General features: G+C 40.1%; 1 protein-coding gene across 2 annotated transcripts in view; it reads right to left on the reverse strand.

The window, feature by feature from the left end:
- ADCY2 (adenylate cyclase 2) overlaps nucleotides 1–19,084 on the reverse strand; it is a 213,148-nt gene that overhangs the window by 126,301 nt on the left and 67,763 nt on the right. The gene's annotated exons all lie outside the window — the stretch shown is intronic.

The following is a 19,084-nucleotide window of genomic DNA, read 5'->3' on the forward strand; positions in this document are numbered from 1 at the left end:
AATACACAAAAGGGAGAGTAGGTGGCAAATGACTAAGTTTCATATACTGCATTTTAGACTAGATATGTCTGCTATTACTGTTAAAAAAAAAACAAATTAAATATTCCATATTTGTCTCTAATCTAAGCCTGTTTATGGTAGTTACAGGAACTTCAATCATATCATAGGAAATGTTTCTATAAACAAGGAAATTTAAATCACATTCAAATAAAGATGTTTTGGAAACAAATTAACGTCACGTCTTTTAGCTTGCCTATGCTAGTTTTTTCAAGGACTACTGCAGTAGAGAACTCTGAAATAGCCTGCGACATTACCTGACACACGGTGAATCGGTTGTTAATTAAGGTCAGCATGACCTAGATCACAGCAAACATCTCCGAGCTGTAACTGTGACAGGAAAATCAGCTCACAAGATAGAATCAAGCTTCCTCTATGTTAAGGGGAACAAATCAATCTGGATTTTAAAGCAAGAGTATAATAGTGCCAACGTAGATACAGAAAGGCTCTTTAGAAGCTCCATGACATAAGAGTAGAAATAGATTTTTATTTTCTTCTCTTTGTGCTCTTTCAAAGGTTGTCAAAAACAATCACCATCACCGCTTACTTTGTGGAGGAGGAAAGCCTGCAACCTTTATAAGAATTGTCAGGTTAGGAACATAATATTGATCTGAGCAACACTCACAGGATGCTGCCCGAGATTATTTCCTACTCTTATTCCTCTAGTTGTCCATCATTTTTATGTAGCTTTATATTCAAAGCCCCAGCAGACCAGAAGGCCCACTCAGCACCATTACCTACAGCAATGACATCCCACTCCAAAAACACTAGCTCCTGAAACCTCACAACTCGTTGCAAGGCAAGTGAGAAATGGATTTGCAAGATGCCTCGCTACCGAACACATGTGGAAATAAAAGCACATGACACGGTCTTCATAAGTAAATCCTTAGGCCCACAAATACCTTTAAAATTTTGTCCTAGTTCATTTACATTGAAATAGCCTATTTACACCTCAGTCATATTTTGCAGCCAGTAGCTCAGGAGACTCCTCTCATCCTTTCTCCTTCTGCCAATCACTTCCTCCTCCTTTTGTTTTTATACATCTCATGAAATGGTCCCAATCAGCTGGAGCCTATGCCTTGCCTTGAAAAGGAAGTAAAGCTTCTGCTCTCAAAATTAAGTCTACTGAGGCGTAGCTAGCATGTCAGAGAAGACCGAGCCTCTCACAGGTGTTCTAAGACCCAGTCCTGTCCTGCTCAGTGACTGCAAGTCACTTTCTGTCACTAACAGAGCAAGACTGGCTTTCAAGGTATCTTTCGTAGGAGCTGCTTTCTTTCACAGCTGTGGCAAAAGGGCTACTAACCATTCTGTTTCTCTTAAACCATTTGTGATGGTGGTCCTGCAAAGTTAAGATGCTCAAGAGGCAGCCTGAGCAACCAGATCTTACAGTCTTTTAAACTAGATGTATGATAACAAAGATGTATGGTGGCTCACAAGAACTACCGTGGGTCCACAGTAGGCTGAGATTCTGAGCAAGGAGACACTGCTATAGTGAAAATGAAGGCTTGATTCAGTTAAGCTATATAAGCCTGTAATACATAGGACTGGGTGAATCTCACAGTTCCTCCTGGCTTTGTAATCCTTACAGTAACTTCTGCTTCTGCCTGATCATCCGCTTAGGACACTAAGGCACTTTCTGGCCCTCAATAAATAAAAGTTATAATGATTTCCAGGCTCATACTGATGATAAAATGCACCTCCTATTCCAGGTGAAAATTAATTAAATTCCCCACAGTGCAGAAGGAGACAACAGACAAAATCACAATAAGGAAACCCATTAAGTTGCATCGATTTTTAGAAGTCATTAAGAAAACAGGATGACTTTTATTAACCATATGAAAGTACTTTAAAATGACACGCTATTTCATGATATTCATTAAATCCGTTATGAGTACACAGGAGTATGGCTAAACGTAAGGCTTTCTTTTCCAGATCTGACCTTTTCCTCAAAACAAAGTATTTTCACACAAATACAGCATGTTGCAAAAAACATTATATAGCATGTTTAAGGTCAAACTGCGTGAAGACAAATATTGAAATCAGCATCTCACCAACAAGGAGATGTAAGAAATGGAGGCAGAGAGCAGAAAGATGACACTTGAAAAATGATACTTCAAGAGAGAAAGTCAGAGATATGGGTCAGCTCTTCTGAATAACAAAGAACTGCATCTTGGCACTGATTAACTCTTATCACTGCTCTACTCTTAGAAAACACAAAGTTGAAAATAGTTATGCAACTGAATGCAGCTTTGAAATTATTTATTTTATCCAGGTCAATAAACTTCTTACAAAACCTTCTGCTGAACGTCTTTTAATTTGATTCTCATTAACACTACAAGGAAAACGAAAAACAAAGCAAACTGAAGCTGTGGAACAGGTAAATCTGGCTGCCAAAATAGAATATTAATCATATTTGCTGTTCTCTTTTCAAACTAACTAAAGCATAGTTATGTAAATGTATGCGTGCAGGAGAATTATCAGCTTGTGGAGGATTAATTAAAAATATCTGTGTTTTTTAAAAAGAAGTAATTATTTTCTTCACATTAGGGCTTAGCACTGTCCCTTACCTCTGCTATCCTTTATCCTTCACCCCTCAACCCAAAATAGTATGAATGTCAATATAAGGTAAATAAGTTTCAATATCTTTAATCAATGCAGGTATATACACTGTTTCTTGTTTAAGACCATCCTGCCTCTCCAGATAATCAGGCTTTCAGAATGAACTTTGCTTCATCATACTGTCTGTGTTTTAATTTATGAATAATCAAATCTGATAGTCTCATGGAAAAGCGCAGCCTTTAATAAACACAATGACTTCCTTACACGGTCTTGTGATATTCAAATACCCTTAACTCTAGTTGGACTCAATGAACTAAACTGGAAGATACTTACATAGGAATGTAACTTAGACAGACTAATACCCAGAAGACCTTGCTAGCCACAGCAGAAACACAGCAGTGTAGTATGGAAGCATTCTCAACATACAGTTCAGAGCCTTTGATTTGCTTCTCAAATTACATGTTTAGGAAGAGGGAAAAATACATTTACCTATACACGAAATTTTACACATACACATTTATACATACACAAACACAAATAGTGTCAAGACCTTATATAATTGAAAATACCATTAAAGTTAAAAATATACACAAAAGTATACGCAATATACCATGATCTTTACCTGAAAAATAGCGAACTACCTGGGTGCTAAAATCTGAACAGATCTCAAAGCCTGACTTCAAAGGAACATGTAAGAGGTTGAAGCCATACATGCTCCAGTTCTTCTTAGACCTACACATTCAATGCTTGATTAAGGAAGGGTCTGATATATAAAATGTAGCACCCCTTTGAGACACTGCTCATTGTTCCTAGCCTTTTATGAACTGAGTTTATTAGGATGAGGCAAAAATATACATAATGCATTCTGAGAATTCTCTCATCAGCAGCTACACAATTACCATCCCTTCTTTTGCCACCCAGTTAATGAGCCAGTAACTGCATTATCACTCAGATGCACTGCCACTTTTTCTGTTTTTGAATTCATGCCCATTTATTTTTGGCAGTTACTTCTTTTTTTCTTTTTTGAAAGAGAAGTACAGTTGTCTTAGGATGATCAGGAATACTTAGTTATTCCTCTTAGTCTTGGAAGGATTCTTTACCTGCTGCTGAGTATGGATTTTGATTTCTCAGATCCCAAGTAATATGGGTACATATACATGCACATATACATATAAATTACAGAATCATCTAGGTTAGAAAATACCTTCAAGATCATCCAGTCCAACTATCAACCTGGCCTACCAAGTTCCATTGCCAAACCATGTGCCTTAGGGCCATGTCCACATCTCTTAAATATTCCCAGGGATAGGAACTCCACCCCTTTCCTGGGCAGCCTGTTTCAATGCTTGATCATCTTCTCCCTGAAGAAAATCTTCCCAATATCGAAGCTAAACCTACCCTGGCACAACTTGAAGCCATTTCCTTGTGCCCTATCACTTGTCAACTGAGACCAAACCCTCAATACAACCGCCTTTTAGGTAACTGTAGAGTGCAATGAGGTCTCCTCTCAGCCTCCTTATCTCCAGACTAAACAAGCCCAATTCTTCAACTGCTCCTCACAAGTCTTGTTTTCTAGTCCCTTCTCCTGCTTCACTGCTTTTCTCTGCATATGCTCAAGCAACTCAATATCCTTGTAGTGAGGGGCCCAAAACTGAACACAAAATTAGAGGTGCACACAGAGCCACAGACAAAGGGACAATCACTTCCCTTGTCCTGCTGGCCAGACTATACCTCATGCAGGTAAGGATGGCACTGGCCACCTGGGCACACTGCTGGCTCACCTTCAGCTGGCTGTCAACTAGCACCCCCAGGTCTTTTTCTGCTAGGCAGCTTTCTAGCCACTCTCTCCCAAGCCTATACCAGGTTTCCATTATGCAAGTAAAAGACTCAGAACTTGCTCTTGTTGAATGCCACGTGATTGGACTTGGCCCAACAATCTAGCATAACCAGATCCCACTGCAAAGCCTTCCTTCCCTCAAACAGATCCAACAGTCTAGCCTAACTTGGTAAGGTCTCTGAACTTACTGAGAATGCACTAAATCCCCTCATACAGATCAGTGATAAAAGTGTGAAACAAAATTTGCCCTAGTCCTGAGCCCTGAGGAACACCACTAGTAACCACCTACCACCTGGATTGAACTCCATTTGGTATGACTTTTTGAATCCAGCCATCCAGCTAGCTCTTTACCCAGAGAACTATGCACCTATTGAAGCCATGAACAGCCAGAAGGAAGAATTTTGTGAGAAACAGTGTCAAACACTTTACTAACACATTACAAAAATCCAGTCTTTTCCTCATCTACTAAGCCAGTCATCTTGTCATAGGAGATAACGTTGGTCAGGCAAGACCTACCCTTCATAAACCCAAGCTGGCTGCATCTGGTCACTTGATTGCTCTACATGTGCCATGTGACAACACTCAAGATGATTGGCTCTGTAACCTTCCCTGTTAGTGAGGTCAGAATGACAGGCCTGTAATTCTCTGAATTCTCCTTCTTGATAAGTGGAATCACATTGCAGTCAACTGAGACCTCCCTAGTTAGCCAGGAAAATTAATAGAAGGTTCACCTTCCCAACCCTTAAAGTGGCTTTCCTCAAATTAAAGTCAAATCAAAACAAAAAAAGAAACCTTATGCCCCCACAAAAATGAAAGCAACAGCACTGTGGACACAACCCTAACTGCTCAGGTTTCCCTGTAATGCAGTATAATCACAGACACTCTTATCTCCTTCAGAATGACTGCGTTAATAAAAACAGACTTCAACATTTTAATTTCTGACATTAAAAAGCAAATATGTAGCTTGCTCTGAAAAGTAATACCTCTTGTTTGTTTCCATGGAAACTACAACAGATACAAAGAACACAATAACACTATTGTGTTGTGAACGCTATAGCAAATTCTCAGCTAAAAAAAGCACTATTTTTTAATACATATTCACCATCATTAGCTATGCATTTTCACCAGCAATGAAGAAGAGCTTGCATGCCGTGTTTCTAACAATCTGTACCAGCAGAGGTAACCCACTGTTACTGTCTCCACTGCTGAAATGCACCACCCACCACCTCACTGTGCTGACATCCACTCTTTGGTCTCCATAAATGTTCAGCAATTGTCAATGAATGTCAATGGGTGCCATTATTTCTGCATGGAGGAATTCAAGGACACACCCTTCCTTCATATGCACTTCCATGTCAGACACCATTTTGTCAGACTGCCCTTCTGCTGCCTTCTGTCACACAGCAACAAAATGTAACAGAATACTGGTGTGAAAGTTCAACATCTACTGCCATACCACCAACATCCGCCTCTGACATTGTGGGCCAGCATCATAAAAATAGGAGGCGTTACTTTTGGAGCAGCCCTCATATATTTATTGCTCTTACTTTATTTAAGTTGATGTATAACAATTCTTTTGAGCCTCCTTCACATAATACAGAAAAATGTGCTTTTTTTTTCAGTAAAACATCCACACTCTTCATTTCAAAACTGCATGGGCCCTCCTCAGGACAGATTTTTCATCTCCTTGGCAGTAACACCTCAGATAATTTGCACTTTGTGTGGAGGATTAGGCTCGTATTTCTTTTTTCTTTTTTTTCTCCCCTCTTTTATTCAGAGTCATCAGAATTTACAACAACCTACTTCCTTACCAAATAAGCATGCCATGAAGTATTAATGGATTTTCTGTCTTACTCTGCTTTCATGTTGTGTAAATGAAAACCCCTTTCAGATCAGAGAAAGGCAATAAGGAAGATCAAAGGTATAGAATGACTTTAAATAAGGAAAGATAACTAAGTTGCAGTCCTTCAGCCTGGAAAGAGATGATAGGTCTGACAGAGACTCATAAAGTCACAGCTGGCCTGGAGATAGTGAACTAAGATCAGCTGTTCAGTCTGTTCCAGTGTAAGAGTTACTCAAATGAAACTGAAGGTTTGAAGCAAAGCAAAATATGGTTCTTAAAACGCAGTTAAGCTGCTGAACTCTATTACAAGAAGCTTTAAGCAAAATGTAGCACGCATGCATGCATACAATGCAGCTCCAGAGAAACTGAAGTGATGGAACAAAGAAAAAATAACTGGATAGTGATGAAGGAGACAGTGCGTGTAGCATGAACAAGAGACTATGAAGTGACACAGTTAATACCAATAACACTAGAGAAGGAATTATCTCTGCCTTCAGAGGTCACCAGTGCAGCATCAGTAAACTGAACCAAGGTGAGAAAGTTAACCCAAAACCCAAAGAAAACATTCACAGTCTAAACTGCTGGCTAGAGAATAGAAGGTGTCATCACTAGAGACTGAGCAGCAAATGAAGCAAAATCTTAGAGCAAACAGTGGCAGGCTACAGAGCAGTACTATCAAATGTGCCTTATTATCTACCTATTCGTTTTTCAACACTCCACTTTTCTTGCTTATTAGCCTTAATGCTTTTGTCACCATTTTTGCACAGATAATTTCTCTCTTCTTGTTCCTCTTGTCCTTTATGCTGCTTGTTCATTTTTTACATCATGACCATTTCTACTCCAAAGACTTTCAAAGCATTTCCTATGCTTATTTTACTAAAAAGGAAGACAGAACAAAATGAAACACAGGTCCTAAGGGTCTTAACCAAGCTGACTGGATTTGATGCTATGAAATTAAACATAAGTGAGCAGACCTAAATAGCATGTTAGCACAGAAACAAAATACCAACAAAATGTCCAACTAAGCTCAGAGGACTCTGTCACTACAGCAACAGCCTCTCGTGGTGTCACATTGGAAATGCATCGCCTCCTTTCTCTGTTCTTGCCCCCTGGCCACCACAAGTTGGCAGCAGCAGACAGGCAACCTGGGGGCGTTTCTTGTCACTGTGAGCTATTCATTCCACAGGCCAAATTTTAATGATGGTTCTTTCCACAGGCTAAACAGCATATGAGCATCCAAAATATCTCTTTCAGAAAGAGAGTACATGCGTATGTATGCAAAAGACAACCACAGCCAGAACTCAGAAGCCATGTGCAAAATCTCAGAAGACCTCTGGCAGAAGCTGAGATCTCACCACCTACCTACTAGAGGAAACAGGATTTCTGCACGCCTCACGTTTGCATTTAAATTGTGAAGCTCTCTCATGCAACAAAGTCTGGCAAATAATTCTGGTAAATACAACAGCCAAGTTCCGATGTGGTGAGCCTAAATGAATGTTGCTGGGATAGAACCATTGCTGAATGAACACCATGTAGAGCAAGGTAGTATTTAAAACAAAGATCAAAGGGGGGTATTCAATATTTTTTAGATAGACATAGTTTTCCTTTCTATTTCTTCTGAGTAAACCTCAATTTTAACTTCTGATGAACAACAGCATTTATATATTAAGGAATCCTAAACCTCATGCTCCAGAACTACTTTAACTCACTTTCACGTGGACTGGATGAGATTATTTCCCACAGCTTAAAACAGGCCAAATGAGCTTTTAAGTTCTTCTTTTCATGTACTTTTCTGCTTCTAAAGTAGCAGATATTAGCAACAACTGTAGGGAGGATAGGAGCAGGAATGATGTACAACTTTTGCATGCATGAAAGCCTTCCTACTTATAGGATCAGCAAGAGCCAATTATTTTCGCTTAAAATCCAAGGAGAATGTGTTCTCCAGCCAGACTGGATGGGATGTAGGAAGGTATTTGCCTTCTCCTGCAGCACTGAGAACAGATGTCAGGTGGGATCATTTAGAGTGATTTAGTTCAGAAGTTTCTTGTCCAGCTGAGACCATAATAACAAGTCAGTAATTACTGGCCATCTTCCAGTCTATCTTAGTTTTGTTCATCTATAAGCTCTTTAATCTTCTGGATATCCACACTGTTTGGAGGTCAATAATTCTAATTTTCTCTTAAAACAGCACAGAGTGGTGTGGATTAACTGTGCTATTCTATATCCAATATTCGGTGATACTGGAGTTGGTCTAAGGTTTATTTGCAGCTCTGCAAACACAGCTCTGTGTTTCCAGGGACAATCTGGACTCAAAAGCAGCAATGGTGCTTTCATGCAGTCAGAATCCATGAAGCTTGAGCCTGCTTGTTTACTTCAAGCCAGTGTTCTTTAGGTTGCTAAGGCACTGGCACAGGCTGCCCAGAGAAGCTGTAGATGCCACATCCCTGGAGGTGTACAAGGCCAGGCTGGATGGGCTCCTGGGCAGTCTGATCCAACGGCTGGCAACCCTGCCCATGGCAGGGGGTTGGAACTAGATGATCTTTGAGGTCCCTTCCAACTCAAGCCATTCTATGATTCTTGTAGCTCCTGAGCTAATAGGCTGCTACTCTTATGGGAAAATACTTTCTTAAAGTGACAAGAAACATCTAAAATTAAAACACAAATACATTCTGAACATAACAGTATGTCTGAAAAAAAAAAACAGACCACATTGTTTAAGTACCACTTCTATCAAGGTTAAAATATAGAATAAAAGCAGTAACTGTGAAGGAGCTAATCAACAGCTATATAGCTAATAATGTCTCATCCAGAAACGAAGAGCTGAATCCATATGGGTGACATTTGCAGCAAGTGTGTAGGATTGTTGTGGTTTATCCCAGCAGCTGGCTGAGCACCACACACTTGTTCACTCACTCCCCTTCCTTCCCAGTGGGATGGGAGAAAGAATCAAAAGGAAAAAAAAAAACAAACCACAAAGTAGAACTCATGGATTGAGATAAAACTATTTACTAAGATAGAGAAAAGGAAAAGGATAGTAATTATTACATATATATATGAATGGATATAATGAGTGATGCACAAGCAATTGCTCTCCACCCACTGACCTACGCCCAACTAGCCACCCAGAGGAGCAGAAGAGAGCGAGATGAACTCCCACCCCTTTCAAAACTCCTTCCACATGATGTCATATGACATGGAATATCCCTTTGGCCAGTTTAAGTTAGCTGTCCTGGTTCTGTCCCCTCCCAGCCCTTCATTAGTATGAGCTGAGGAACAGAAACGACCTGGGCTCTGTACAACACTGCTTAGCAATAACTATAAACATTGGTGTGTTGTCAACCTTGTTTTTCTCCTAGAACAAAAACACAGCATCACACCAGGCATTCTGAGGAAAACAATTCTGTCCCAACTGAAACTATGACAAGGATAAAGTCTTCAGTATTCCGAGAACTTGTCTAAACTGATAGCAGATACATATAATTTAACATAAATAACTAGCAAGTAGCTATTACTGGAACAGACAAGATTCATTAAGCTGATCCATACAGAACAAACACTGATGCTATTCACACAGTAATAGGTGTAACCTAAGAAGGGAAAGAAAGTGCTCTACAAGAATGGATCGCTCTCTGGAAGAAGTAAGAATTACTTTAAGGTTATAGGTTATGCCCTCCAGTTGTGTCTCTTCTGGTACACAAACCAAGGCTGGAACACAGTCTTGAGCACTATGACCACTAAGGCTGTGCAGCTGTCAACTGGCACAGTGTTTGTTTGGGCTAGTGTCAACGGTTTACGGGCGTTCGGCCCGATTCCGTGACGAAGGGGATGGGGGATCCACGGGCCCACGCCCCGGGAACAGGGGAAAAGGGTAAGGAGAGGGCCCTGAGAGCAAAGAACAGCGGCAACAATCTGAGGAGAAACAAACTAATTTACTAAATAAGATATCGGAATGCAAAACAACACACTATAATACAATATAATTACAATTTAAGCGGATAAATCCAATACAGAGAGAGAGAATGTCCCAAAATCAAGGTAGGCCTTACTCTACTACCGACGATAAGACGGCTGGAGAGCGAGGTGCTGCCAAGACGAGAGACGGCGGAAAAAGGGACGAGGTCTCGTGATCTGCAAGTTTTTATACTGCGAGCTTTTATCTTTTCCCTCTGGCTGGAAAATGGTAACAGAGGAGCAAAGTACCGTGGGGAATGTAGTAGTCCTTCTCTTCTGAGAACCAGGTACATTCACTACATGATGTTATGATGTGGAGTACCAATAACCGAAAATCATAAAACCATGACAGGCTAGCCACCATTTTCCCAGAGCCATGACATACCTTAGGAGAAAGAACATGTCAGGAACTATTCAGAGAAAGCTGAGACCTGGCAGCCCTGTTTTGGTAAGGAAGAAGGTTGTTAAGAGCATAGGCTGGTTAGCCAGCAAGACACTTAGCTCCCAGGACAGAGAACAGCTCCTGTTTTAATAGAAGTAGAGTTAAGGCTGCTAAGAAAACAAACAAACAAACAAACAAAAAAAAAACAGTTTGTGTTAACCTGTTTGCCTCTTTCCTCTGCTTGTTTTTATTTATTTTTGAGCATTAACTGGTTTCATTACTTTTTCCCACAGTGCCTACAAGATTGGTGCTTGGAGGCTGTAGTTAATTAAAAGTCAGGTATTTCCGTAGCCAGAGCATTTCTGAAACAGACAGAGGATTAAAATATGGTAAAATTAGGGAGAGGGAAGTGAGGACTTGCAAGAATATACAGAAGTGCAAGTTCTTGGAAGGTGACTGCAAGAGGAAGGAATCCTCCTGCCTAGCCATCAGCTGAGACCTACGGTGCTGCAGGGGAGCAGAGGGCAAATAAGACCGTATCTATTCCAGATATCTCCAGAGAGATTGAGGACCATGCAACTTCAGGAAGTCAGTCATTTGAGGAAAATGGTATGTCAGCTGAATTCTTAATCACCAAATTCACAGCACAAGGTGTCTGTGCTCCTGATCCCGCTTGCTTTATTTTGCACTGAAACTGGCTGACATGATAGGGAAGTGTATCCACGTTTTGACAGTGAAAGGCATTTTTCTACTACTGAATTCTTGAAAATAATGTGTAAGGATAGATAACAACTCTATGACTATATAAAATGAGGAGGCATCACGTCTACAGTGAGTATCTCACTCAGAATTTTATGCTTCAGCTGCTGTAAGAAGTAATTCACTTAAAATTGGACACAGAATACCAAGCCATAAAAGTATGACATAACTGAAAAGGCTAGACAATGTCTGTGAAAATGGAAGAAAACAGCAAACCTAACAATAACTTAATTAAAGGAATTAAATATTTCTCACTCTAGAAAAATTACCTAGAAGGACACTGTAACAAAACTAGGAATGCATAGTTTTACCTTTTCACTTTTACGTTATTTATGTTAATGTCATCCTTAAAACAATATAGGATACAACTCTTTTGCAAAATGTATTCAGTATGGTGAGAATGTAGTTGCTGCTATAGCACTGTAATGCAAGAGACAAAGGTGTGGCTGGTAGAGCACACTGCTTTCTGTTCCAGTCCAGAAGTACTGGAATTTCCAATCATCACCATCTTACATTTACAGAAGTGAAACAGCCTCAAGATCAAGTCTTCTAACACAAGCATTTCATAATGCAGTTAAGATAGTGAAGGACTGTGGGCTTCTTGATCAAATAAGTTTCTATACTGGAAAATTAAATCTGCTAAAATAAAATTGTAACCTTTAGGAGAAGTATTGCAGGTCTCCTTGCTACAGCCTTTTGGAGGATGTTCACATTTTCCATGTTAATGCTTGAATACTACAAAAGGGAATTATGAATTCTCCTACATATCTATAGTCTCCTAAGCAAGGAAGCTCTTTACAAGCATACCTAAACTATGCAGATTGTCTTGAAGAAGTGCAATCCAGAGTGTATCTGCAGATTGTAAAAAGGAATTAAAAAACATAGCAGCTGGCATTTCTATACCTGCCCAGATTTAAGCACAGAATCAAGGACAAAGAAATCTGCAGCTGTAAAAATATGCCTAGTGTATCACACTATGCAGGGCACAGCATTCCCCTCTGGAACAGGTTGGCAGCTGCTGCACAACTTGGTGAGCCAGAGCATTGCCGGGGTGGGGAGAGAGAAGGGAAAAAAGCGTGAGGGACGGGACAGCAGTAGCTCTCTTCTGGCTCTTCTGCAGCAATAACAGCAACTCAGTTTGTGTAATTGCAGTAGAAAGCAAGAGGTGAGCTGCATTATCTTCCTGAACAGCCAATCCCCTTCAGAAAGCGGCATTCCAGGTACAAGTATACTGTAAGATAAATTCAACCCACTGCTTTTTGCCATTTAGACTACTAAAATTCCTGTGTGGTTTATGCTTTCACTGTGTAGCTTCACAGCCTCAGAGGTTACATAATAATGCATGTACTTGAAAGACACTATCTTTCTCTCTGGCCTTTTCTTCTATAAACATGTTTTCTTGTATCTGCATGATAACAGCATAAACCAACTTTCTATTTCTGAGCCTTAGAGCTGTACATTTTCTTCTTTTTTATCCAGTCAATACTGATAATTTGTGTATAGTATTTTGCTGTTGTGCACTCATGTTACAGAAAACATTTGATCTAAATATCACCACCTATTAAAGATGTTTGATTAACAGAAGAGTTTAAATCAGTGGTTTAAACAAAACACATAGGCCTATATGGTGCATGCTGCTTAGACCATCCCAGAGCACATGACAGATATCATATTAAAGTTTCTCACATTTGAAAATTTGGTCCACTGCCTGATATCACCAGTTATATCTATTTCTAGGAGCTGACAAGACATAAAAGCATAAGAAGTACTATTAGCAGTGAAAAATGAAGTGATATTAACGCTGAAAAAGCTAACTAGATCAAAGTAAATATTTGTAATTTGGACAAAGAATGGTTCTTTCAGAGATTTCATGTATGAACTGCAAAGCACCTGTTAAACATCAGCTCGTGAATCTTGCTAGAAATAATCATGTAATTATGGTTAAGTGATAAAAATCCACACACACACACACACAGAGGAGCACAGACTGACAACAGCAGAGAAGCTTTAGCAACGCCACTGTACTGCCAGGCCCATCCCAGGCACCATCACCCTACTTCCACAAGCCCACAGGAGCACAGAGGCACAAGGACAGGTGGCAGCCCAAATTAAGGGCTTAGAGGATGGGATACTCTGCCTGGGCCCATCCCAGCACTGTCCCAGGACTGCCTCAGGCCCAGTGTCCAGGCGGAACCACAAGTCATGGAGAGCAACTCTTCAGAGCACCTTTCTGACTAAGAGAGGTCACTGCCAGGGGTTTGGGACACATTGGGGGATGCAGGATGATGCAAGACTTATTACAGAATGGTTAGGGGAGGAATCAAAGGCAGAGAAAGGGAGGCATTGTGGTGGTTTGGGGAGGAACAAGAGTGGAAAAACAGAGGGCTAAGGAGATAAGCCTGTGTGTAAGCAGGCTGCTGGTCTGTACGTTTGCCTGGTCATGCCTTGGGCCTGGTCAGCACAGTCTGTCCGGTCTGCTGATTAAACTCAATTTCTGCTTCTTTTCCTGAGTGAAGTATTCTCTGTTCTATGCACAAGCGTGTGTACACAGGTTTGGGGCCAGGCCACGGGCACTGGGCCCCCTGGCAGAAACTGAAGCCAGCACAGGGGTACAAGTCCATGTGTGAACACCAGCATAGGTCAAACCAGAGCCAGCCTGGTGACGTGGCCTGGAAGCTGGGCAGGGGAGTCCTGTCTGACAGAAGCGGGGCTGCAGACTTGAGGGCACCTGTGTCAAGGTGCCAGCCACTGGGGAGACTGGGATCAGAGGACAGCTGCTGAGAGTCTGAGCTCAGCTGCTGAGTAGGGGCACACGTGGTGTTTACGGGCGTAGCTGTGTTCTCATTAGTGGACATCCACAGTGCATGGCCAAAGAGAGGAGCAGGATGGGGCTGCCAGCGCTGCCTTCGTCTGTCTACTGGAGTCAGCCTCCACACCACAACGACTATCTGCAGGATGGGAAGCAGAGGGATGCTGTAAGCAGTGGTAAGTCATCGCAACAGGTGCAGCAGCGCATGATCTAAACATGATAGCATACAATTTAAGAACTAAATCTGGTGATGCATGAGGAAAGAACATCTAAACAATTATAGCCCTGCTAGACTCTCACTTGAGTGTTGTGCCAGACTTCTGAACAATTTTTGAAGGAAAAGATCATGAAAAGCATGACAGTTAAAAGAAAACAGAATAAAGTACAGCAGTTGTGTGCAAGAAAGATCGTATCAGACTAACCACTTTCCCTTGAAAAAGCACATGATTTTTCCAGACAGATCGTATTTTAAAAAATTAAGAAGAAATGTGACACAGTGGAAAACCACCGGTAACATTAGAAAAGATAGAAGATACAGAACACAAGCCAAAAGGATTGCACTGCTGGGCTCCTGGGACAGGACTGCGTAAGTCTCAGGAGTCAGAGAGAGGCAGCTATACCAGTGTGGTTTTTTTGAGGTACCTGCTAAAAGCTCACGGAGGCTGGAAACTCTTCATGAGCCAACCACTAGGACCCCAACAGCAGACTTTTGAGTAGCCAAAAGGAGGAAGAGCTGTCATGTGCTATCAAAACAACCTGCCTCACACTGAGGAGTATCCACAAGATTTAGTCTTCAAAAAGATGCCCCTGGGCCACCAACCCCTCTGTACAAGAACAAGGAGGTTTCCGGGAACTGGGAGCAAAAAAGCTTTCAATTCAAATAGGCAGGAATGATTTGCCTGATTGCTAAGGTAAAAATCAATGTCCATGGCCTATTCTGGAAAATAAAATAAAAAAAAAAAAAACAAAATAAACCAAAAAAACCCTCCTCGTCAAACAAAATGCAACAATAGGTGGGAAAAAACAGGAAACACAGCTTTATTTTTAAAGAATACCATTACCAATTTCTTAGTCACTATGAATCTCAAAATAAATAAAAAGGTCACAAATCAGAAGTCAAACAGAAAATATCCCTTGGAGTTCTAGTTAGTGTGCATGTACCAGCAGATCACCTAAGTATACGGCAGTGGCTTTATCTTTATCTATCCATAGCACATAGGATACAATTTGTCTTGAAATCAAAGACCTCAAACCAGCTGATGGTAAATGCACAAGGCCTTATGTATGTGGCCTTGGAAATTCCCAATTCAAATATTCTCTAAATTAAAAGAACTTTCATTTACCATTTGTTTTTGTCCACCAGGACCGAACATCACCTTAGAATTTATCCAGGCTAGGAGAAAGGAACTGGAAACAGAAGTAAAAATCAAACACTACTTAAATAAAATTTATTAAAATTTGTTTCTTTTTGCTGTATGCTTTCTTGAACAGTGTCCAAAGCAATGCGTATGTATATATACATATATATGCATGCTGACACAGTTACAGATTTGTGCCTTTAGAAGGGACCACTTCTTCAATGCTGCCAGGAGCTGCCCCCCTCATGCAAAAAAAAAAAAAAAAAAAAAGGTCCAAAAAAGTCAGGAACGCTGGTTTAAAGAAAAAAACATGAGTGACAGCTTGTGGCAAGTTAGCCAAAGTTTGGAAAATATTTAGGTATAACAAGGAAAAAGGATTACAAGGCCAATAAATTCTTCTGTTCAGAAAGTAAAAAAACCAACCTCATAGCACATTTAAGGTTACTGGTTAGCTTATTTTTAAAAAATTAAAAATAAAAGACTTTTACTGATAGTATCAGACCACCGTGAGATCAGAATGGTTGAGCAGTTGATAATAAAGCAGGAAAACCACAACTATTTGATCAGAATCTGCTCTGGTTTGGGGAGAAATAGGTTATGTGTTTATGGTAAGGGACGGCCGTGAAATTCTTCTCATTCCAGCAATAACTGAAAAGGATGTTGAGCCATTGGAGTCTTCTGAGCCAAATGCCTTAACAGCATAAATGGAGATGTGTTCTGCAGCGGTCCTGACCACAAGGCTTCCAGGAGCAGACAGAAAACCCACATTACAGGTTCTCTGTATAGTAGTAGGATGTTCATGTGAAAAGAGGGAGAGTCCTGGATTCCAGGATCATGTGCCTCGATAAGGTTAGGACTAATACTGTCAACAGAAAAAAAACAAAAAACCAATACACAGTTGCTTTTTTATAAGCTGAAGCTGGAACACTGGGCTCTTTTTTCCTCCTTGCTGTCACAGATCCCATTCCTGTGCATTCAGCTCTGCACAGAGCTGCAAGCAGAGACTAGCTGGGGATTTCACAGCAGAGCCCACATCTCTGTGTTGAGCAGGGCCGCACACTAACCCCTTTGTGGGCTGAGCCCCCATCAGCATTTGGCACTGCTGTGGCTTCTCCCGGAGCGTTCCTTATTGCTAACATCCACATTGCAAGGAAAATGTTGATGAAACACAGGGGAGGACTCAGAGAAGAGCTGTGAAAGTGATAGAGGACTGAACTAGTATAAAGGTAGGAAACTGATTAGGGTTGCCTAAAATAAATATTTCACTGACAAAAAGGTTATGAGGTGAATTCATAATAATCTAGAAGTACTCTCATGGAATATAAAGAAATTGGATACTACTGGGTCTGCAAGCAGATGAAAGCTAGATAACAAGACCAGACAACTTCCTACAAGGAAAGAGAAACAAGATTTTAACACAAACATTTAGCAACAATGAAAAAAAATGTCAAGACTTGTGAAAGAAGGTCTCCATCATTGCCAATTTTTACAAAAGGGATGATCCTACCTCCCCAGAAGACACACATAAGTCATGTAACAAGGAGAAAAAGTTGAACTCTTTACATCAGCAGGAGATTTTTACCTCAATACCTCTGACTGCAACCAACACTTGATCATCAAAGCATGCTAAGCCCTTCAGTTTTACCAAACCCAATTTTGGGTGTAAAACTTGACAAAAGACAACAAAAGGAGTGGCAAAACCAGTAAGATAGGGTCTGCCTAAGCTCAACATAAGCACATATTTCTGAACACCAATTTTCCTCTGCTGATGGACTAAAGGTATGCATAACTTCCAAAATACTACAGGCTAGCAGCCAGAGTGATTGGAAGATGCTGAAAAATCAAAGCAAGTCCAGCAGAGGGGTAAAAAAGACTGAAAGAACTTCTTCAGCCCAGAGAATGGAAAACTCAGAGGAAATTAATCAGTCTTCTAATATGCAGAAAGCAGCTTTTAAGGAGATGCACATACTCTTTACAGAAGGGTACGTGCTATATATACACATTATATATGCTAAATTTGTTGTTTACCCACCAGAAGATTTGTTATACTACTAGTTTTCTGCTTCTTAAGTGCATACTAGCTCTCTACAAAATATATATATACAAATATATATATATATATATATCCCTGCCAGAAAGAAGAAACACAATTCACTGCATGTCTTTTTTTTTTCTGTTTTGCCGAGATGGACCAGTAGCCCTGAAATCAAAATAATATATTTTTGTCAAAGCTCAGTGTAGCTCCCAAACCATAGATTTACTGAGCTCAGCCCTGAGCGTGTTTTTCTAAGCTTTCAAATGTCAGTGTACTGCTAGTTCCTCAACTCAGGGCTTTAGTGACTGGGCTCTGTGAAACAGCTTCATTTCAGGCCTCAATAACATTCTTTTTTTCAGAAAAAAAAGATTCAATATTACAAGCCTTTTAAATAACTATACCCCACTTCTGCTTTTTATTAATTGCATATATTTATCGTATATCAACTTGAGGCGTATCACTGACCAACGTTATTTCTCTTTTCAGTATAATCAATCTCTAATCCAATTGTTTATGTTTTATTTATTCATCTCAAATAAAAGAACACAAAACATTTTTCTGCTTACACTCCATAATATGAACAGTAATCTAAATGCATACAGAGGGCACAGTGAGCCGCGATAATGGCAGTCAGACCTTTCCATGACCAAGCCCAACACCCATGACAGCTCAGTGCACTCAGCGCTTTCCTCAACTGCCAAAGCATAGAGAACATTTCATGCATTTTGCAAAGAGGGAATAGAAAATTAATAATATCCTGGAAATTAAATACTCTTAACAAATCTACAAAGTTCTCAAAGATTCCACTCTTCTACAGAAGGGCTCAAAAACACAAGAGTCCATAATTTATTTCTTTTGATTCTAGAGACATTCAGTCTCTAAATGTAGCATCTTCTAAAAGTCTTGCTTTAGTTGCACCTAATTTTAGTGGCCAGAAAAAATAAATTCTGTAAACAGCATCTCTAAACTAAAATGCTTCTAGGGAAAGAGAGGCAAACGCATTAATATGTTTCGACACCCTAAATAAAACCCGTAAGTCAACATGAAACCAAGAATAACATTCTCCTTAACTTATTCAAATACTATTAACAATAACCATATCAATGAATTATTAAAATTATATTTTGACTGCAGATGACCAGAGTTCTTTCTTAACACACAGCACAATTCAGCAAGCTCAGCAACAAACACAACTAACCCAAATCAGGTGGAGAAATGCAAAACCACACATCTCACTATTTGAATATTTCTACAGAGAACATCTATTATTTATCAGACTTCAGCTGCAATACTCCAGATAACACAGGTCTGCAGCCATGTCTGGAAATAAAATGTACTTTCCTGAACTACTAATTACAAGGCAATTTACTTTTGTAAAATCAGTGTAATTTTGACGCTATGTTCGGAGGCACGTTTTTCAAACAAAGTTGACGTAACTTAAACAATAAGTAGCAACGACTTGCTTCACACTTCATGCTCTTTGGAAGAAACAAC

Source organism: Numida meleagris, chromosome 2, assembly GCF_002078875.1.
Source record: "Numida meleagris isolate 19003 breed g44 Domestic line chromosome 2, NumMel1.0, whole genome shotgun sequence".
Taxonomy (NCBI): Eukaryota; Metazoa; Chordata; class Aves; order Galliformes; family Numididae; genus Numida; species Numida meleagris.